A 24,289-nucleotide genomic window follows, 5' to 3' on the forward strand; every position below is an offset into this window, starting at 1 on the left:
ACAAGGACTTTTTCCGAAATCTTTGGGTGACATCCCCCTTTTTGTCGCAATGAATGATTTTGTCTAATATATATGTAAGCAAAATAAACCATTTGAACCTATCCATTTAGCTCCGTAAACTAACCTGCGTCATGCAGTGTAGTTTGTGCTGAATGCATTGCACGCAGCGCTGTTATTTCCCTCACCACAGGCATGCATGTCCGTGCTATTTAAGGTTTCTCGTCATTATACCGAGTTTAGGCTTCTTGTGCTGCATAAATACCTTTGAATAAATATTAATGTTACCAATATAAAATGTCAATCTCTTTCCTGCTTTTGCTTGTGTTTACATAAAAGGTTAATTGGAAAATTGGAAGCAAAATATCTTAAAGTTCATCTCAATGTAGAAGGCTGCACCATAGCTTCGCATGTTGCAGAATGTTGTCCTTTTGGCTTTTAGCTTATGTTTGTCCAGCTACTTTCTACAAGAAACATAGGGGCTTATTTACAAGCCCCTTGCGCAACTTTCACGTCATTTTTAACATGGGAAAAATGACGCAAAAGTGGCGCAAGAAGCTTGTAATCTGCCCCATAATGTTGACATTCATGGTGCAAGGTATGTCCGATTAGATATATTTGAAAGTTTCAATTTTCCTTCATGGAAATCATTCCTTTTCGTGGTGCCTACACGCCTGGTACAGTTAATAGCTTGCACTCTGACACTTGACAATTTTCTAATTTTAAGAATCCTTTTCATTTTCATTACATTTTTTATGAATTATCCTTTTGAAAATCGGAGAAACCGTTTACATAAAAGTCCGATTAGCTCCAGTATAGGACAGGTAAAGATGTCTCACCGCCCCATATTTCATGAACTTGTTTGAGTGTGTTGAATCGATATCGTGATTCGTTTTACAGTGAATACGTACTTTAAAATGTGATGGCATAGCCGCAAGAACAAACCTGAAAAAAATGCGCCCAAGGTGAACGTCACAAACACAAGGAGAGGTCCATGTGTAGGTTAAGAGGCTGATAGCGAGCAGAAGATGAAAGAAACTGACAACACCAATGTTATACAGATGATTTAGGAGGGATCGGCTAAAGATTCTCTCCTTGGAGAAAAAATACAAAACTGATCAATACTTCAGGCTTCTGTGTCCCTGAGAAAATGCCCACCATTTTGAGGTGAACTAATAATGGTTACATTTTAGAGGACAGTGTTAGTCAGAGCCAGAATAAGGAAATACCTGGTCCAAATTAGCTCTGGTGAAAATACATCCTCGTTTCTCGTGTCACAGCAAGAAATTATCTGAAGTTTTTAAGGTTCTCTTTCTGGGAGAGACTGTAGTGCAGGCTTTTGTATTTGGAGTGGTGAGTTCAAACATAGACAGTTGCTAATACAATGCGTGTTTCTCCCACAACTTCCACTGTAAATATATGTGGTGTCATTCTGTGCAGTAAAAGTAAATCTGTGATATATCTACATTGTTATACAACTCTTCGATGCAAGCTTCCTTCCACTGAAGGACAGTGCTCCGTTAATCCCCAGCAAGTAAATGCATCGACATTTTTTTGAGCTATTTAAAGTTACTCAGCTGCTATCGACGTTAATCGTTTCCACTAAAAAGTATTGATACCGTCAGAGAAAATATTACGTAGAATAAGGAATCAGGCATTGGGGTAAATGGTAAACTAATTTCAAACTCTCTCCCGTAGTTGTAGAAACTTCCATAGTGCAAGGGTGTCTGCGTTGTTGCCACAATTGTTTTTGTGCAGGAAGGAACACCTTCCAGCACACAAATCAATAAATGGAGGCTTGAAACATGTTGACCCAGGAGAAGTCCATTCATTATAGTGCATATTTCTCCCACCCCCATTTTAATAATACCAGCTATAGGAATTCATAAAGGTCGGTTCCACTTAGCCAGATATTTTTATAAACTCACTGTTTCTTCTGACCCTTCCACTCTCACAATGTCACATAGGATTACTACACAAAGTGCTTCCACATCTCCGTCTGTCGAAGCACGCCCCGTCCTGCAGCAGGGTGGGAAGAACCTGATGAAGAAGCATGCCACCAAGGGACTTTTTGGTGGGCAAGGGTTATTTATAAGACAACATATCGTTTTCACGAACAAAACTCAAGACTTTTCCTAGGTTACACTGGTAGCAATTACTCGAAGGATATTTTTCTCTGAGAGAAGGTTTTCCAATGAATGACGGGTGGATTTCACGTGATTTTTCATAGCATTTCAGCCACCATTCAGAGAAATTTCCAAACAAGTGGTGAACACTTTGCTGAGGATGAGCGGGCATCATGTACAGTTCCCAAAGTGCAACCATACTAGTAATATCATCAAGGCAAATTTCTCTACTGTTGCAGGATTCTCCAGCATCTCAGGATCCATCACAACACATATTCACCCCTGGTGGATCCACATAGATGGAAATAAGTGCACACCCTCAATTTTTAAACAGTCTGTGATGCAGACCTGTGTATGATCAACTACGCTGCTAGATGGCATGGGCCAAACCACTATGTCAAGATCCTGTGGTGCAGCAACTCTGGTTGCACATAATCCTCAATGTTCTTAGCTGATTTGCACGTATCAGACAAACGAACTCTTCACTATACAGTTAAAATGCATTACGATTTTGTAGCCCAAGCAATACATATTAGCAGTATTATTAGAGAGTTGTTAGCTCCTATGGAATCACAAAAACGGATTCATGTGAATATGTGCAAATCATGTCATTGTTGCTCTTGTCATTGATGAAGATTTGCAGCCAAATCAACCTTTTCACAACTACAAGTACTTCTCATGCAGCATCTCTGTTGCAGTATATGTACACCTATAAAAATGCATCCAGTTGCACTACTCACACCCATGTGTCCCTCACCTGTAGGTAAAATTGTATATCTGCTCATGCAATTGATTTTACATGAACACAGGGCTTTCCTAAAGTTGCCTTTACTTTTCACAACGACTTTTGACACACATTTGTATTTGTGGCATTTCGGGTTCATTTCATAGAAACATCTACCTTGCTTACACAAGTCAACTTGGCAAGAACACTATTGTATTGCCTTGTCGCTATGTCGAAGACCTATACTTATACTGTGCAAATGTTTGTTATTTCCGGCCATATGGTGACACAGCTGTCTGTACCACACATACAATGGCAGCCTGAGCACAATCTCAGCTCAAGGTAAGAATGCCTTATTCTCTGAATAAACGTCTGTTTCTGGGTGTAAAGAGGGTGCACTTCTGCTGACAACAAGAGGTCTGTACATACTGATGCTTTCGCACAGCAGCTAACAAAAATCTCTGCAAGGGGTGTCCAGCTCATGACCAAGATGGGGTCCTATTTTCTTACCCACCAGGTAGTAGGGTTGTATCATTGAGCATAGGGATTCTTGGCAATACACACACATATACCCTAGACATATATGTTAGGGTTCACATAGAAGGATTACACAAGATTGTTAAAAAAAATGTATATGCTTGCATATATACGTTATTTCAGCAAAATAGTGGATCTTTTAGTTTTGCTCACTGTCCTGATACTTATTATTACTTACATCTGCTTCTGTCTATTGATGATTGCAGCACATATATTCTATGAAAGAATAATGTTGTTTTAATAAACATTGAAAACATCCCTCTGTGTATTCTTTGTATATTTCTCTGAGCAAAAGAGAGCACATTGGTATAAGCAAAAGGTTCCTTGTTCTGTCACCATGGTTCTTGAGGTAACAGGGTTGTCATGTTCAGTAGTTGCCAAAACTGTTCACTCCCTGTGTAGGTTTTGGGAGGGCTTATGGTGGCACTGTGAGCTACCTGTTCCTTCAATAAACCTTGAAAATGTCTCTCTGTGTATTCTTTATATATTTCTCTGAGCAAAAGAGAGCACGAGTGTATGAGCGAAAGGTTCTTGATGTGCCTCCACAGTTCCTGAGAGAACAGGATTGCTATTTTCAGTGGTTTCCAGGACTGTTTGCTTCCTATCTAGGTGTAGGGGGGCCTATGTTGGCCCTGTGAGTTAGCTTGTCTATGGGACAACATATCCTGCAGGGGTGCAGGGAATCAGTTTGGCCCCGTCCCAACGTGTATGTCATCCACAAACCTGCAGTTCCTACTGATTAGTGGAAACTACATAACAATACCAGTCAAGTGCAAGCCAATTTACCATGTTTTAGGGAGGGAGCACAAGCACTCTAGCAGTGATTAGTGTCCTAAATCCAATAAAACGAATTCAACAAAATAGTAGGGTACAAGCAACATGTTTGGGGGAAGACCACCTTAAGACTGACAGGTCTAAAACAAACTGCCAGAAATTACATTAATTATGCCAACATAATAAAATTCCTAAGGCATTGCCTGAGGGTATCGAGGGTGGAGGCAGTAGCACAGATGAAGATGAGCTGCAACAAAGACAATAGAAAACTACAGAGAACTACAAAATCATTATGCATTTTGCGACAATGAATGTATGCTGAGACAAACTGACAGCTGTCTTATCCTTTAAACTACCATGGCATCTGATCAAGGTGAATAAGGTAGGCCTTTTTACATACTACTGTATGCTGTTTCAATGTAAAACCTCAATCATCACATGCAATAGGTCATGATGTATGTTCACCTATGCACTGTTATGGTTGAAATTTTTTCTGTTGATCATTTGGCCATTCATCATTGTTATAAATTATAATATATGTTCTGCAATTGTGAACATAGGACAAGTGTTGGATTGCCAGTCAATGTTTTTAAATCTTACACTGCTAGGCCTTTCCACCCCTTTGATAAGCCACTTTTCTTTGGCTATTTAGGGTAGTTAATGCTTAGGCCCCTGTAACTTATTTTCCACATAAGGTATCAATGCCAAATTTGCATCCTTTTCTGCCAACATCATCTGGATTTTAGAGGTACCCAGGGTTTGTTGATTCTCCTGGAGAGAACCCATATATTAGCATAAAATACAGCTAATTTTGTTTTCTTTTCTGAAAAATGGGAAAAAGTGCTGCTGAAGAAAGCGTCTGTTTTTTTCTCCCTGCAAATGGTATGAACAAAGGGGCTTATTCATGAGCCTTTGCGTCACTTTTCCCCCACCGGTGCGTCACTTTTTGTGATGCACCAGCAGGGTAAAAAATGCGCCATGTTAAGTCATATTTACAAAGTGACAAATCTAGGTATATGCGTCACCTTGTAAACCACTGCGCCACATTATACCTGCGCCAGGAATAATGTATGCAGGATGGGCGTTCTGCCGCAAGTAAGCCTCATTGAAGTGATGCAGTGAAATCTATGAGATTGCACTGCGTCACTTCTAGGGCGCAAAGGCATCAATATCTTACGCTTGCCTCATGGCAGGCGTAAGACTGATGCAGGCACATTTCACATGGGACTTGCCCATGTGTAATGACCCATTGCTGGAGTTGTGTCACTTTTGTGACACACTACAGCAATGCATCATTTTTGCGCCTACAGATACATCAGAAATACTGCCGTATCTGTAACTTCTTGCGGCATGATCCTTCATACTGTAAATATGACGCATCATTGGTGTCGCAAGGAGGGAGCAAAGAAAAGTGACGGATCGCTGTTTTCTCGCAGCAATGCGTCACTTTTCATAAATGAGGCCCAAATTGTTTGTGGTGCTGAAATCACCATCTTTCCAGCTTTTTGGGGACAGGCAGACTTTCGTCAAAAAACCAAAATGTTCTACACAGTTTGTGATAGATAAAAATTGAACATTATCATTTGAGTCAATATGATCATAATATATGACTTTTTTGAAAAAAACTTCGATAAACGACTTGGATCTTTGAACCTTGAGTAATTTTGAAAAAAACAGAGGTTTGTTTCACCTCTACAGGAGCACCTGCAGGATTCTGTGTGGGAATCCCCTACACCTCCCTGGTATTAGTCTTTACTTAAGAGTCCCTCACCAGCCAGAAGGGACCATTCCTGAGGCGCCCAGAAATTTGTTAAATCTTCTATTGAGGATTACCTTTTTGAACTCATATTATAACTTAAGGTGTGCCACACCATCTTTCATTTTTTCTTAGAAACTAACAGTGGAAAAGAAATGAAATTGAAAAGGATTTGAAAAAATAAACCGTTACATCAGCTGGACCCTTCTGGTTGTGCGGATATTTAGACCTCGTAGTTTCACCAAGAACTCGAGGAACTCAGAGCCAATAACTGAGCTGCGTCTTGCAAAAGTTTTTCATTATATACGGTCTATATAGCAATTAATTTGATAAAATATAAAGACTGAAAAGTAGGTACCAAGAAAACCTATATATTTCGAAAATAGAAATAAAATATGGAGTTTAGAAGCTGCAGTTAGTTGGACATCTCCAAAATTGTGGGTACCCATACATGCGTGTGAATTAGAGGTAATTTTTCATATTTTTTGCAACAAATTGTCTTACATTTGGAAGGCAGAAATGCAAAGAAAGTCAATTAATAATAATACCTGTTCTACTATTCTGCCCTCATCTACATTCACCCCGGTACAGAGATCTGGGCCTAAATCCATTGTTTTTTTGCACTGCACACCACCCAAGTTCAGACATGGCCATATGCAAATCAGCTTTGACCCTGTGCCTCATGGGAACAGTCCAGCCCAAACTGCCAAGCCATGTCTTTCCTGGACAGGAATCAAGCATCCTAGGACCGGTTTATGGCTATGAGCCGTCTTCAGTCATAATAGCTTGACTCCAGTGGTGTGGAGGGCATGGGACTCACGTCTGAGCATACCCATCCCACTCGGGGTAACAAAAGCAAAAACAATAATTGATGGACAGAATGCAGAACAATGTCATACATTCACCCCAGTACAGAGATCTGGGCCTAAATCCATCGTTTTTTGCACTCCACACCACCCCAGTTCAGACATGGCCATACGCAAATCAGCCTTGACTCTGAGCCTCATGAGAACAGTCCATCCTGAAATGCCAAGCCAAGTCTTTCCTGGACCGGAATCAAGTATCCTAGGACCAGTTTCTGGCTATCAGCCGTCTACAGCCAGGATAGCTTGACTTCAGTGGTGTGGAGAGCATGGGACTCACGTCTGAGCATACCCATCCCACTCGGGGTGGCAAATGCAAAAACAATTGATGGACAGAATGCAGAACAATGTCATACATTCACCCCAGTACAGAGATCTGGGCCTAAATCCATCATTTGTTTTCACTCCACACCACCCCAGTTCAGACATGGCCATATGCAAATCAGTATTGACCCTGTGCCTCATGGGAACAGTCCAGCCCGAACTGCCAAGCCATGTCTTTCCTGGACCGGAATCAAGCATCCTAGGACCGGTTTCTGGATATGAGCCGTCTTCAGCCAGGATAGCTTGACTCCAGTGGTGTGGAGAGCATGGGACTCACATCTGAGCATACCGATCCCACTCGGGGAGACAAATGCAAAAACAACAATTGATGGACAGCATGCAGAACAGTGTCATACATTCACCCCAGTACAGAGATCTGGGCCTAAATCCATTGGTTTTTTTGCACTCCACACCACCCCAGTTCATACATGGCCATATGCAAGTCAGCCTTGACACTGTGCCTCATGGGAAGAGTCCAGCCTGAACTGCCAAGCCATGTCTTTCCTGGACCGGAATCAGGCATCCGAGGACCGGTTTCTGGCTATCAGCCGTCTTCAGCCAGGATAGCTTGACTCCAGTGGTGTGGAGAGCATGAGACTCACGTCTGAGCATACCCATCCCACTCGGGGTGAAAAATGCAAAAACAACAATTGATGGACAGAATGCAGAACAATGTCATACATTCACCCCAGTACAGAGATCTGGGCCTAAATCCATCGTTCTTTTGCACTCCGCACCACCCCAGTTCAGACATGGCTATATGCAAATAAGCCTTGACCCTGTGCCTCATGGGAACAGTCCAGTCCAAACTGCCCAGCCATGTCTTTCCTGGACCGGAATCAAGCATCCTAGGACCGGTTTCTGGCTATCAGCCGTCGTCAGCAAGGAAAACCTGACTCCAGTGGTGTTGAGAGCATGGGACTCACGTCTGAGGATACCCATCCCACTCGGGGTGACAAATGCAAAAACAACAATAGATGGACAGAATTCAGAACAATGTCGTACATTCACCCCAGTACAGAGATCTGGGCCTAAATCCATTGTTTTTTTTAAATCCACACCACCTCAGTCCCTTGCTCACTTTGCCACTGGATTCAAGCAAGCCGGGCTGAAGACGGCTGAAATGCCAGAAACCGGTCCTCAGAAGCTTGTTTCCGGTCCAGGGAAAGCCTGGCTTGGCAGTTCTGGCTGGACTGTTCCCATTAGGCCCAGGGGCAGACTGATTTGCATATGGCCATGTCTGAACTGGGGTGGCAGAGTGGGCAAAAGAACGGTGATGGATTAAACCCAGATCTGTTGACTGGGTGTGAGTGTTTGACTGGTTCAGATGCTCCGTCCATCACCACCCCTTTTGTACCACTTTGTTTGCTATAATTTGGCAGGGTATGCTCATACGTGAGTCCCTTGCCCACTTTGCCACTGGATTCAAGCAAGCCGGGCTGAAGACGGCTGAAATGCCAGAAACTGGTCCTAGGAAGCTTTTTTCCGATCCAGGGAAGGTATGGTTTGACGGTTCGGGCTGGACTGTTCCCATGAGGCCCAGGGTCAGACTGATTTGCATATGGCCATGTCTGAACTTAGGTGGCAGAGTGGGCTGAAGAACGGTGATTGATTAAACCCAGCTCTGTTGACTGGGTGTGAGTGTTTGATTGGTTCCGATGCTCCGTCCATCACCACCCCCTTTTGTACCACTTTGTTCACCATAAGTTGGCAGAGTATGCTCAGACGTGAGTCCTTTGCTGACTTTGCCACTGGATTCAAGCAAGCTGGGCTGGACGGCTGAAATGCCGGAAACCGGCCCTCGGAAGCTTGTTTCCGGTCCAGGGAAGGCATGGCTTGGCAGTTTGGGCTGGACTGTTCCCAAGAGGCACAGGGTCAGACTGATTTGCATATGGCCATGTCTGAACTGGGGTGGCAGAGTTGGCTAAAGAACGGTGATGGAATAACCCAGATCTGTTGACTGGGTGTGAGTGTTTGATTGGTTCAGATTCTCCGTCCATCACCACCCCCTTTTGTACCGCTTTGTTTGCCATAAGTTGGCAGGGTATGCTCAGACGTGAGTCCCTTGCTCACTTTGCCACTGGATTCAAGCAAGCCGGGCTGAAGACGGCTGACATGGCAGAAACCGGTCCTCAGAAGCTTGTTTCTGGTCGAGGGAAGATATGGCTTGGCAGTTCGGGCTGCACAGTTCCCATGAAGCACATGGTCAGACTGATTTGCATATGGCCATGTCTGAACTGGGGTGGCAGAGTGGGCTAAAGAACAGTGATGGATTAAATCCAGATCTGTTGACTGGGTGTAAGTGTTTGATTGGTTCAGATGCTCCTTCCATCACCACCACCTTTTGTACCGCTTTGTTCGCCATAGGTTGGCTGGGTATTCTCAGACGTGAGTCCCTTGCTCACTTTGCCACTGGATTCAAGCAAGCCGGGCTGAAGACGGCTGAAATGCCAGAAACCGGTCGTCGGAAGCATGTTTCCGGTCCAGGGAAGGCATGGCTTGGCAGTTCGGGCTGGACTGTTCCCATGAGGCACAGGGTCAGGCTGATTTGCATATGGCCATGTCTGAACTGGGGTGGCAGAGTGGGCTAAAGAACGGTGATGGATTAAACCCAGATCTGTTGACTGGGTGTGAGTGTTTGATTGGTTCAGATGCTCCGTTCATCACCACCCCCTTTTTGGACCGCTTTGTTCGCCATAAGTTGGCAGGGTATGCTCAGACGTGAGTCCCTTGCTCACTTTGCCACTGGATTCAAGCAAGCCGGGCTGAAGACGGCTGAAATGGCAGAAACCGGTACTCGGAAGCTTGTTTCCGGTCCAGGGAAGACATGGCTTGGCAGTTCGGCCTGGACTGTTCCCATGAGGCACAGGGTCAGACTTATTTGCATATTGCCATGTCTGAACTGGGGTGGCAGAGTGGGCTAAAGAACGGTGATGGATTAAACCCAGATCTGTTGACTGGGTGTGAGTGTTTGATTGGTTCAGATGCTCCTTCCATCACCACCACCTTTTGTACCGCTTTGTTCGCCATAAGTTGGCTGGGTATTCTCAGACGTGAGTCCCTTGCTCACTTTGCCACTGGATTCAAGCAAGCCGGGCTGAAGACGGCTGAAATGCCAGAAACCGGTTGTCGGAAGCTTGTTTCCGGTCCAGGGAAGGCATGGCTTGGCAGTTTGGGCTAGACTGTTCCCATGAGGCACAGGGTCAGGCTGATTGCATATGGCCATGTCTGAACTGGGGTGGCAGAGTGGGCTAAAGAACGGTGATGGACTAAACCCATATCTGTTGACTGGGTGTGAGTGTTTGATTGGTTCAGATGCTCCGTCCATCACCACCCCCTTTTTGGACCGCTTTGTTCGCCATAAGTTGGCAGGGTATGCTCAGACATGAGTCCCTTGCTCACTTTGCCACTGGATTCAAGCAAGCCGGGCTGAAGACGGCTGAAATGGCAGAAACCGGTACTCGGAAGCTTGTTTCCAGTCCAGGGAAGACATGGCTTGGCAGTTCTGCCTGGACTGTTCCCATGAGGCACAGGGTCAGACTTATTTGCATATTGCCATGTCTGAACTGGGGTGGCAGAGTGGGCTAAAGAACGGTGATGGATTAAACCCAGATCTGTTGACTGGGTGTGAGTGTTTGATTGGTTCAGATGCTCCGTCCATCACCACTCCCTTTTGTACCTTCTTTGTTCGCCATAAGTTGGCAGGGTATGCTCAGACGTGAGTCCCTTGCGCACTTTGCCACTGGATTCAAGCAAGCCGGGCTGAAGACGGCTGAAATGGCAGAAACCCGTCCTCGGAAGCTTGTTTCCGGTCCAGGGAAGACATGGCTTGGCAGTTCGGGCTGGACTGTTCCCATGATGCACAGGGTCAGACTGATTTGCATATTGCCATGTCTGAACTGGGGTGGCAGAGTGGGCTAAAGAACGGTGATGGATTAAACCCAGATCTGTTGACTGGGTGTGAGTGTTTGATTGGTTCACATGCTTCTTCCATCACCACCCGCTTTTGTACCGCTTTGTTCGCCATAAGTTTTGAGGGTATTCTCAGAGGTGAGTCCCTTACTCACTTTGCCACCGGATTCAAGCAATACAGGCTGAAGACAGCTGAAATGCCTGAAACAGGTCCTCGGAAGCTTGTTTCCGGTCCAGGGAAGTCATAGCTTGGCAGTTCGGGCTGGACTGTGCCCATGAGGCACAGTGTCAGACTGATTTGCATATGGCCATGTCTGACCTGGGGTGGCAGAGTAGGCTAAAGAACGGTGATGGATTAAATCCAGATCTGTTGACTGGGTGTGAGTGTTTGATTGGTTCAGATGCTCCTTCCATTACCACCCCCTTTTGTACCGCTTTGTTCGCTATAAGTGTGCAGGGTATTCTCAGACGTGAGTCCCTTGCTCACTTTGCCACTGGATTCAAGCAAGCCGGGCTGAAGATGGCTTGAATGCCAGAAACTGGTCCTAAGAAGCTTGTTTCCAGTCCAGGGAAGGCATGGCTTAGCAGTTCGGGCTGGACTGTTTCCATGAGGCACAGGGATAGACTGATTTGCATATGGCCATGTCTGAACTTTGGGTGGCAGAGTGGGCTAAAGAACGGTGATGGATTAAACCCAGATCTGTTGACTGGGTGTGAATGTTTGATTGGTTCAGATGCTCGGTCCATCACCCCCCCCCCCACCTTTTGTACCGTAGTGCCCATAGCAGGCAATGGCCCAAAATGCAAAGTGGACACACCACATTTTTACAGTGAAAACTGACATTTTTTATGCAAAGTGCCTAGCTGTGGATTGTGAACCCTATCTCAGCCGGTGCTAAGGGTAACCTAGGAAACCTATACATTTTTGAAAAACTGACTCCCAGAGGAATTCAGGATGGGGTGACTTTTGTGGCTCTCGCCAGGTTCTGTTACCCAGAATCCCTTGCAAACCTCAAACTTTGTAAAGAAAACACACTTTCCTCACATTTCTGTGATGGAAAGTTCTAAAATCTGTGTGGATCCACAAACTTCCACCCACCCCGCATTCCGCAAGTGGTCTCAATAAATATTGGTACCTCACGTGTGTGGGTAGGCCTAGTGTCTGAGACAGGAAATGGCCCAAAGTGCAACTTGGAAACACTGCATTTTTACATTGAAAAGTGAACCTTTTTTGCAAAGTGCCTAGCTGTGGATGTTAAACCCTAGATCAGCCAAAACCTAGGGAAACTTAGAAAATCTATACATTTTTGAAAACTAGACACCCAAGGAAATCCAGGATCTGATGACTTGTTTGCCTCTTACGTGGTTCTGTTACCCAGATCCTTTGCAAACCTCATACTTTGTCCAAAAAAACCCACTTTCCTCATATTTCGATGATTGAAAGTTCTGGAATCTGCATTGATCCACAATTTTTTTTTTTGCCACCCAGCATTCCGCCAGGTCTAAATGTTGCCTCAGTCATGCAGGTGGGCCCAGTGCCCATGACAGGCAAGGGCCCAAAACTTATTTTTGGAGACATCAAATTTACCTATCACAAAACTATCTGGTTTTGCAATAGGGTCACCTGGGTTTTTGGCCCGGGCTTGGTGACCCTCCAGGGAACCTACCAAACCGAGACATATTCTACAACTAGACACCTAATAGAGCCCAGTGAGGTATGGCCTAAATGGATCCCCCAATTTTTTCCTACCCATAAACCCCTACAAACCTCAAATTTAGCAGAAAAAAATAACATTTTTCTCATGTTTCTATGTGGGAAAGTTGTGGGATCACCAGGATGACAACAATTTGACACCACCCACCCTTCGCCCTGGTCTCCCAAATAAAAATGGTAGCTCACTTGTGTGGGTGGGCTAAGTACATGCGACAGGGAAAAGGCCAAAACGTATTTTAGAGACGTTAAAATTACCTAGCACAAAACCACCTGGTTTTTCAAGGGGGGTTACCTGGGTTTTTTTCCCCTGGCTAGGCGGCCATCTAGGGAAACCTACCAAACCTAGACATTTTTGAAAGCTAGACACCAGGGGAAGTTCAAGGAGGTATGGCTTCCATGGATCCTCCAATGTTTTCCTACCCAGAATCCCCTGCAAACCTCATAATTTAGCTGAAAAAACTCAAATTTTACTCACATTTCTATGTGGGATCACCATGCAGGCACAAATGTTCTACCAAAATCCCAGGTGTTGCCACTTGCATACCTATGGCATTTTGTGATAGGTAATTTTGATGTGTCCACAATACGTTTTGGACCCTTCCCTTTTGTGGGTAACCCTGGGAGGTGGACTCTGCTCCACTCGTGGAGTTTGCAGTGTTTTCTGCACTCCGGGTTACACAGAGCTCGCGGGGTTCCGAAAAAAGCAGTGCTGAGTTTTTATCCTTGCTTGGGGGGAAGAAAGACTGTGACCAATTTCGTTGGGGGTGGGGGCATTGGCATACCCATTCTAGCTAGCCCTCATGCCTACATATAATAAAAACAGAATCCCTGGTGCATAGTGAGCATTATGCCCCCCCGGGCAGATGAGGCACAATTGCCCCAATCTGCCCTTTGTGAGGAGCCCCAACTCACTTTTACAAAACAAAATCCCTGGTGTCTAGTGGGCTTTCTGCCCCCCTGGGGGTCAGATTGGGGATAATACCCCTCATTTGCCCCCTGGGGGCATGATGTGTGTGGAGTTTTCCTGGGGGCATTGACATGTCCAATTAGGGCAGCCCACACCCCTAAATACTGACCCACATCTAACCCCCGGGGGCGAGAAAGACTCTTCCCAAATATATTGGGGCATGGTCTTGCCCTTTGTGGGCAGCTACCACCACTTTTTTTCATAGAAAAACAAATCCCTGGTGTCTAGTGGGATTTCTGCTTCCCCCAGGGGGCAGATGGGGGTAATACCCCTAATTAGCCCCTAGGGGGGTAAAAAGTCTGTAGAGGTTGTTTTGAGGTGGGGGCATTTGCATGCCCATTTAGGGCAGCCCAACCCTAAATAAAATAAAATAGTAATTCCTGGAATCTAGTGGGCTTTCTGCCCAACAGCTGGGAAGATTTGGGACAACTGCCCATATCTGCTCTCCAGGGGGTATGAAAGACTGAGTTTCCCCAAAATATTTTGGGAGAGCAAAGGCCCCCGCCAAGGGGAGCCGCTCCCCCCTCCCAGGTGTCTAGTTGTTAATCCCTGCTTGGGAATCACCCTCCTGAGGCAATCTCAAAGCAGGGATCCACTAGGGAGGGGTACCATTGGAAAGTACCAATGAAACCTCTCCTATCTTTCTATGTGCTAGGGGGCTGAGATAGCCCCACAAGCATTTCGGATTTGGTTTCACTGAAATGATGTCGGTGTGATGTGCGTCATGATCGTCATTTCAGTAAAACAAAGTAATAGCCTCGGGAGCTGAAGAAGCTCTTCCCCAGCTCCTGAGACTGTTTAGGGGAAAGGAAATTCCTCTAGTGCCATTTTGTGGGTCATGCAGGAGCCGTCTAACATGAGCACTTTTGTGCTGGATGGCTCCCGCGCGTCCAACGTATTGAAGGGGTTACATTTTGATAAACATTTGCTTTACTTGATCATTATACACACACTCTCTAGGGTTGACATCACAATTCTCTGTCAGTGATTCAATTTCGCAATACAGGTGCATATAGACAGTCATACCAACATTGCTCCGATGTACTTTCATGTCTCTATGTATGATTCCTCCAATCTCTTGAGCTTTACTGATGCCTTCCGCTCCAGATATGTAGAGGATGGTCGGTTTGAGGTAATTCTGTAGTAAAGAACATCCACCAGTTCTAAAGAATGTGTGCCTATGCTTAGCAACTAGACTATGTCCCCAGTGTTTCAAGATTTAAATCTTCTTTTTGATATCCTCAACATCCCATGGATATGATAATACTACTTTGAGTTTGTCCTTCAAGATCGATATTCTTTTTTTTGTCTATCCTTTACCATGTGTTGGCCAATCAGACTGTCACTTGCAAAAACAACAAGTGATGGACCGAATGTGGATCAATGTCACACATTCCCCCAGTCAAAAGATCTGGGCCCAAATCCATCGTTTTTTTGCACTCCACACCACCCTGGGTTAGACAATGGCGATATGCAAATCAGCTCTGACCCTGTTGCCCCATGGGAACAGTCCAGTCCGAACTACAAAAGCCATGTCCTTCCCAGAACGGAATCAAGCATCCGAGGACCGGACCGGTTTCGAGGTAACACCTCTCATCAGCCCGGCTAGCTTGACTCCAAGTGGTGTGGAGTGCCTGGGACCCACGTCTGGGCATCCCCAGCGCACTTAGGGCGGCAATTGCAAAAACAACAAGTGATGGACCGAATGTGGATCAATGTCACACATTCCCCCAGTCAAAAGATCTGGGCCCAAATCCATCGTTTTTTTGCACTCCACGCTTGATTCCGTTCTGGGAAGGACATGGCTTTTGTAGTTAGGACTGGACTGTTCCCATGGGGCACAGGGTCAGAGCTGATTTGCATATCGCCATTGTCTAACCCAGGGTGGTGTGGAGTGCAAAAAAACGATGGATTTGGGCCCAGATCTTTGGACTGGGGTGAATGTGTGACATGGATCCACATTCTGTCCATCACCTGTTTTGTTTGCAATTGCCGCCATAAGTGCGCTGGGGATGCTCAGACGTGGGTCCCAGGCACTCCACACCACTGGAGTCAAGCTAGCCGGGCTGATGAGAGGTGTTACCTCGAAACCGGTCCGGTCCTCGGATGCTTGATTCCGTTCTGGGAAGGACATGGCTTTTGTAGTTAGGACTGGACTGTTCCCATGGGGCACAGGGTCAGAGCTGATTTGCATATCGCCATTGTCTAGCCCAGGGTGGTGTGGAGTGCAAAAAAACGATGGATTTGGGCCCAGATCTTTGGACTCGGGTGAATGTGTGACATTGATCCACATTCTGTCCATCACCTGTTTTGTTTGCAATCAGACTGTCACAGCATTTGGCCACCTCCTTAGCCAGGGCTACTTGCTCATGATTCATAAATATGTACTTCCTAACCCGGTTTGGATTGAAGATTTAAAAATTTGGCAGGTTCATGCTTGTGATCTCTGATTGATTCTAGAAGATGACAGTGGAAAGTTATCGCCGCTTTGGCGGCAGGAAACTGCTGCTAAAACGGCGATAATGGGCTTGATAATATGTCCTTGTGAATTCCCATAGCAGCCCAGGTTCTGGTGTTAACCTGGGATTTTATTATTCATTTATTTTTTAAACTTGTAAAGTGCAACAGCTACCCAAAAAGGGTTTCCCGGTGCCAAAGAACACAGCACAGAAGATCGAGAACGATCAGCTTAGGTCATTCGAGGTTATTGATCGAACAACAAGGTTTTTATTTCTTTCCTGAACCTGGAGTAGCTCCCCTCTTTGCGTATATGGAGAGGAAGTGCGTTCCAGATGGATGGACCCTGATGGGCAAAGGATCTCCCTCCCATTCTGGAGAGCTTGAATCTGGGCATGCAAAAAGTTGCTGCTGAGAGTGACCGTAGGTTTCTTTTTGGGATGTAAGGATGAACTAATGCCTGAAGGTATTTGGGTGCAGTGCCTGCTTTTATTTTAAACATGTAGTTTGGGGTCTTAAATCTAATGCGGTTTTTCACCCTGAGCCAGTGAAGTTCACGCAAGTAGGGGGATACGCGGATATTTCTAGGTATATGACAAAGAATCCGGGCAGCCGCATTCTGTATCATCTGAAGTCTCTTTATAACTGCTTTGTTGGCACCTAGGTACAAGATGTTCCCGTAGTCAAGCCGAGATGTAACTAAGGCGTTGACTACTGTTTTTTGCGTGGAGATGGGCAGCATCCATAGTATCTTTCTGAGCCATTTTAGGATGGTGAAACAGAGTCCAACTACTTTGCTGACCTGTTGCTTCATGGACAACGAGTTGTCCAAGATTACCCCCAAATTCCTAGCATGGGAGACTGGTGTAGGAAGATTTCCCATCTGGGAAGGCCAATGTGAGGCATTCCATAGATCGGGCTGCTTACCAATAAGGAGGATCTCCGTCTTTTCTCCGTTTAATTTCAACTGGTTCATAGTCATCCAGTTGAAGATGTTATGGAAACTCACAATGGCATATAATCAAGCCCATTATCGCCGTTATAGCGGCAGTTTCCTGCTGCTAAAGCGGCAATACATTTATTGCAGTTCTTGATAAAATGCCCCTAAGTTCTTAAACTCTACTCCAAAATGGAATCTGTGGTTCAACATTTGCACTGCATATTTGTATGTATCCTATTGCAGTGCATTGCCTTATAGTCTCTTCTTTCAAATATTGTAATTCATAAACACTTGCTGCTTACGAATGCATAACCTGTGCACAAAATAAGTGTATAGCATTTACAAATGTAGATTCATTTATTTTTATTACGCCACTCCTACCAGTTTAAGTTGTCAGAACACTTTACCTCACACACACAATTGCACAGAGACAATCAATCATGGTGTCTAAATCAGTATACAGGATATGTTACATAAGACAGAGGCCTACAAGGAGTAAGAGTCACATTTCATCCATGCTGATAGGCAGTGTAGTTTAAGAGTCCTTGGTCTATAAAAGCACAAATTCAGAATTTAAAATGTACCACCATTGTTAGGGGTTTTTGTTTAATAATAAAAATGTATTTCTTCCCAAATGAACCTCTTTTGAAATACTAGGACAACAAAAAGACTGGGCAAAAAAAATGTAGCAGTAATATTTTCCCTGCAGTTTGCATGCAGCACATTGATGGCAGTTAATAGTTCAATGCTCTATATTAGGATTTTAACTTTTAAACTGTAAGTAACAAAAAGATCTCTGACAAAAGCGGTAACCAATTGACCTATTTATATTAGATGCACTTTGTGATTGGTATGGGACACATTCTTTGTAGCAAGCAATTTAACCCTTTGCACTATAATGAGTCAAAACGTTCACTAGACAAAGCTCTGGTCTCTTTCCAGGAAGAACATTAATCACCGGTGTTGTCATTTTTATTGATGCCCTAAAAGTTCTGGGACAATGTATACAGCATCAGATGCTTTTAAAAGAACGAACGTGGCGCCCCCACCACAAGTCAGTGCTGGGTGCGGTGGCACCTATTGCACCGCCCAAGAGCCAGCTCTGCTACGGCGCTCCATGTCGCATGGATTGCACACATACATCAGGCATCCTGACGTATCTTGTAGCGCAGTAATGACTCATTGCTGGAGTCTGTCGGTAAACTGACGCAACTTCAGCAATGTGTCATTACAAATGGGGTGAGATCCATGTAAACGGACCTGTGTCACTCCATACGCCTGCTTGAAGCAGCCAGAATGATTGTGACAGAGTCGTCATAGGAGTGGTGCAGTGAAATTTCACTGTGCCACTGCTACAGGGCTTTTTTATGGGGAAACGCAACCCCTACATACATTATACCAGACACAGATATAATGTAGCGCAGGGTTTGACAAAGTGACACATCTGTCTAGATGCGTCACTTTGTAACTAGGGTGCAGTGTGGCTCATTGTTTACGCTGCCACAGTGTCACAATAAAGTGATGGAACGGCGGAGCAAGCATTCACTGCATGTCTCTCAATCGGTGAGTTCATTCTGTGACAATCTTCAATCTCATCGGGAATGTGGCATGGAACCTACGAAACTGAGTGCAATCCAGGAATGGTGAAATGGAGTGAGACAACATGTCTTTCTTTCATCAAAATGATCGCAGAGATTACCACAAACACAAAATCACAGAGGTCCTCCTGAGACAGACAACAGCAGCACACTTCTGGATATGGAGCACAAAGGTAAGCAGCAAAATATTTCTTCAGCAGGTGCAAAAGGCAAAGTAGAAAGCAAAGGATAATAATTAATGGTTTCAGAGGCAAGCCAAAGTGGGAAATCCAGGAGCAATGAATAATTGCAAATGGTGAGTTGAAAAACTGTCAAAAGGAAAGGAAGTAAAAAAAAAGTGGGAGATGCTGCCAAACCCTACTCTGGCCTTTTATAATAATAAACCTATAAGACAACTGGATGTTCCGACCACAGTCCAGAAGTGAGAACGAGCCTAGCGCCCAGGTACCCATCCTCCATACTTATCAAACCTGCCCTCTGCCAAACTTAAAAGAGGATCTAAATCCTGCATGCTGGGATAAAGGAACTGTGCTAGCACAATCTTTACTGATATTCCTGACATATATGGAGGACTCAAAGTGAGTCATGGTGCATGGGAAGCTTACAACAGAACATAATTAGAAGAACATACGACTCAAAAATCTATACGAATCGCATTTGGAACACGCAGTACGCGACGTCAGTACGGATTGAGGCAGCTTTTTCTGACCCAGCAGGTACGATTCATCACGACAAAACACAGTACAACTCTTTTTCTATGGGAGTTTAAAACGTCCGTAAAAGCATATTTCGACTCGAACCGCTTACGAAACTGACCCCTAGGGCAGGGTACACCCCATGTTTGTCGGGGTATGGTGCGTAGGAGTACGGTGCATCGGGGTACGGTGCGTAGGTGTACGGTGCATCGGGGTACGGTGTGTAGCTGTACAGAGCATAGGGGTACGGTGCGTAGGGGTACAGAGCATAGGGGTACGGTGCGTACCCTCATGATTGCAGGGGTACGGTGCATATGTGAATGTGTGGCTGACCATACGAATTGCTCATATGACGTTTTCCGTACAAATCATGTTCCCGATCCCCGGTCCGGATCGAACTTGTCGGGCCGTACAGCATGTTTACGATTTGTACGGTTCACCGTGAAGGTCCGTACAGATTTACCCTTGCTTTTTGTACGGTTCGCAAACATTCGGACATATTTTTTCAGTGCAGATCGTACTACGTGATTTGGACGGATTTGTACGATTCGTACAGAAACGGCTATGAATATGAATCATCGTACGGATTAGTTTCCCGAATCAGAATCGACCCCTTAATAATCAGTTTGAATAATTATTTTAATAACTTATAAATTACAAAAAAAATTATAAATTACAAATTCATCTACACACATAAAACAATAACATAAATAAAAACTAAATAATGATGTTTAATAAATCAAAAAGATAAAATTTACTTTCAATATTTTTTTAATTAACTATATACTACATTATCTAAAATAATACAAAAAATATTAAATAGCTAAAGAAATAAAACTACTATTCAAACTAAAATATTAATAATTTAATTTTTAAATAATTCTAAATTATTTACACATCTCCATTAATAATTAATACAAAAAATAATTTAAATTGAATAATTCATTAACAGTAAATTAATAATAAATACCAATAAATATTAATTAATAAATAATAATTACCAATTAATACATAATAAACAATACAATAATTTTTGTTAACACACACATATTAATTATTAAAAATGTATTGACAATTAAAAATATTGAACAATACAATGATTTTTAAACCAAAATAATATTTATTAAACATTAATTATCAATTAATAATTACGTTTTAATATACTATAAAAAGTATCAATAAATAATATTTAATCATATTTAATTACCAAATAATGAGCATTCACCAATACATTAATTTTCATAACCAAAACATGATGATATACCATATTTACCAATTAATTAATAATGTTCAATAAATTAATTATCAATACCCAACAATACATGTAACAATGACTTAATTAGATTTCAATTACTTCCAACACTATTCCCCTATACACGCACAACACAATCCAATAATAAAAGAATATACTTAACATAATTATCAATTAATTAATTAATACAAGTTAATTACAAACTAATACGAATTCATTACTAATTAAAAAATTAATTACCAATTAAAAACATGAATTACCATTAAAAAAATGAATTACCAATCAATAATTAATTAATATTAAATAATTATCAATACCAATAAATAAAAGCAAATCATTACTTGATTACAATTAAATTACTTCCTGTCCAATTACCCAATAAACCCACAACCCGCTACAGAACTTAAACACAAAAATTAATTTAAATTAATGTATAATTCCTAAAAATTAATAATTAATTTACTATAATTAAATTACTTCCCACCCTATTCCCCGATAAACCCGCTTCCGTACTAGTGCACAGAATTGGCTTAAAAAACATTATTAACATATAAAAATAGTACACATATCATTTAAAACCAGTAGAATACTTAACCAAAAACATATAACACATACATATTGAATACATAATAGAATACATAACAATTATACAAATATCGATATTAGTAACATCGAGATTAGTAACATTGATATATTTGATATCGATATTGCTAACTTCGATATTAATTACATCAATATAAAAAAATGATATTACTTACCTTAGGGTCGATATTCTGTCCAACGATATTCTTGACCTCGATATTCTGAACCTTCGATATTCATGTTAAAAGTCATGTTAAAAGAATACTCAATCATGCCCTGTATGGGCTTAGCTGACATTACGTTCACCAGATAAAATCCCGCCCTGAATGGGCATGATCGAGGACGTAATAAACCGTGATGTAAACCTCCATAATTTACAATTCTATAATCAAACACAAATATGCTGGCATGGAACTCAATTCACTTTGCTGCCTCCTTTGGACGACATAGTTATAGATTAGTTCGTATATATTAATGTCCGACTGTTAAACAGTTTTGCCGTTTAAAGATGGCGCTGAATATAATATGACTTTGGCATATATTCATGTCCGAATGTTGAACAAATTTTGCTATTCAAAGATGGCACTGGTTAAGAGGCAACCAAGAAGTGAGTTGGTCCTTTTATTGAAAGTGGGGACGCTTAAATACCATAATGGCCCGGCGTTCCGGTAAACATAGAGAAAGGTTTATCCGAAACGCATCTGTTTATTTTGCTCTGTTACTTGAAATAAAACTTTGGTAACAAGTCCCTGTGAGTGCGGTTCCTTTCTGGCGGAAGCCGTGGCGAAAAGGAAATGGAGCTGTCGTGTTGATGCGGGTGCACCCCTGCATTTGAGTCACACCTGTCTGTGAGTGCGCTGACCTGTTTGGTGTTCTGGAGCAAAGATTAATAACAGCGCACTAGTCGAGTGATCTATGGAGGATTTATCGACGGATATGCAACGCTGAAGGCGACTGGTTTCCAGTGCGAGGAGGAGCGTGCAAATCCGGGTAGGACGCCGGCCGGCGATTCTTACAATCCCCAAAAACTTGACTAAGTCAAAGGGACTTAAGAGCATGATATAAACGGCATTTTTGCCCTAAACATTGCAAGATGTTTTGTGAAAGGGAGCGCCGAGAGGCGGCCTCCAAAAGGTTCAAAAATAAGGAAGAAAGAAGGGAGGCACATAAGGAGCAAAGCAAACCCACGCAAACAAATTTTAATACCAAATGTGTAGCACTCGAACGGCTGTACGAGCGCGAAATAAGAAAGTGGTGGGAAGGGACATCACTGCAAAACTACATAGAGGTAAATTGCATACCAAGAGGCTTAAGGATCTATACTATACCGGCGTACGAATCACCTGATCCTTTATTACTTGGCGAATGGGCAGAACACACGGCTGAGTCAAGCAAAGGCATGTTACGCATCTTGGTGAAGTTTGCGTGGAGTGATCGCGATAAAGCTATACATGATATAGAGGAATTGGAAGAATTATTGAAGAAAGAGGAAGATCAAACAAAGATTACTGAATTTAAGGAGCAGATGAAAAACCCCCTCAAGGCTTATGAGGAAAAGATAAAATTGCGAAAACAAAGCAAGTTTGACCGTGACGAGAATGACTATGCCCAAGGTAGGGTACTGACATTCTCACAGAAATACGACAATCCAAGAAAGGAACTGTTAAGTGGAAAAAAAACAGCACAACCTTCTACAGAAACACCAGCCACCTCGGAGTCAGAAGTCACAGGGAATGAATCCTCCGAAGATGATGCCCGGGGTACCCTAAGATCTGGCATGATGCGCACTACTTTTCGCGAGGAGATCAAACTGATGAGGCAATCATATCAGAAGGGCAACAGAGGCAAACCCCCAGAACGGGCAGGAAGAGTAAGACAAGGAGGGGGCAGGGGTACCGCAAGAAACAAACACTCAGCCCCAATGACAAGGAGCAAGAAGGTGTACAACAAGAAATGCTAATACCTACAGAAAACCTTACTATCATCAATCTGACAAATAAGACACTAACAGAAACAGAGGAATCTGTATTAAAATTGGGACTCACATTCTGTCCACAAAGGAGAATGGAATTTACCAAAACTCGGATTGATGTATTTAAGTTTACAAGGAAACTCAAACTGCATAAATACTTTAAAGTCAAACCCAAGAACAGCAAAAGTACCAAAACAGGGGGTTTGACTGCAGCCACTGATATCTTGGCGAGCAAAGATTTGGAAACAATCATGACCCTTGAGGAACTAAGAACCAAGACTCCTAAAGATGTTTTATCATCTATGAGCAGATCCCAACAATTGTCTATTACAGGCATAGAACAAAGTGGTGGCCTGACCCCCTTTAAGCCAGTATCTCAGTTCCTTCCGCAAACGGCAGTTGATTCCATCGACATTTTTTCTGAGGCCGTCATAAAGGATTTGGAAAAACAAAGACGGAAACAGAAATATATGAAGGATGGAGAGAATAACATAAAAAGAAAAAACAACTTTTAACTGGAACAGCAAATAGCTTTAAAAAACTTGAGGATGGATGAAGAGACAGTATATAAGCCATCCGACAAAGGAGGGAATATTGTCCTTCAGACTAAGGCCAACTATGAGGGCGAAGCCTCAAGACAATTGAATAACAAAGACACCTATATACCCATCAAACATGATGAATATCGAACTAGTACTGAGGAGTACTTCAACCTGATATCCAAATGGCATAAAAAGGGACTACTAGAAATGGAAGAATACCTATTTTTGAGACGGCTAAACCCAGTGATACCAGCGTTCTACCACCTACCAAAGGTGCACAAGAATAGATCTGCACCACCAGGAAGACCTATCGTGGCATCAGAGGGTAGTCTCACTGAACATATGTCAATTTTTGTTGACTTTTTTCTGGTGTCCTATGTGAAAACATTACAGTCATATATCAGAGACACGAAAGACCTGCTAAGCAAATTGGACCTTCTGCAATGGGAGGAAGGCTATGTCACGATGGTATGGGACATCACCAGCCTCTATACTTCAATACAACATCCGGACGGTTTGGAAGCTATGAAGTACTTCCTTGAAAAAAGACCAATAAA

Source organism: Lissotriton vulgaris, chromosome 4_1 (assembly GCF_964263255.1).
Source record: "Lissotriton vulgaris chromosome 4_1, aLisVul1.2, whole genome shotgun sequence".
Lineage (NCBI taxonomy): Eukaryota > Metazoa > Chordata > Amphibia > Caudata > Salamandridae > Lissotriton > Lissotriton vulgaris.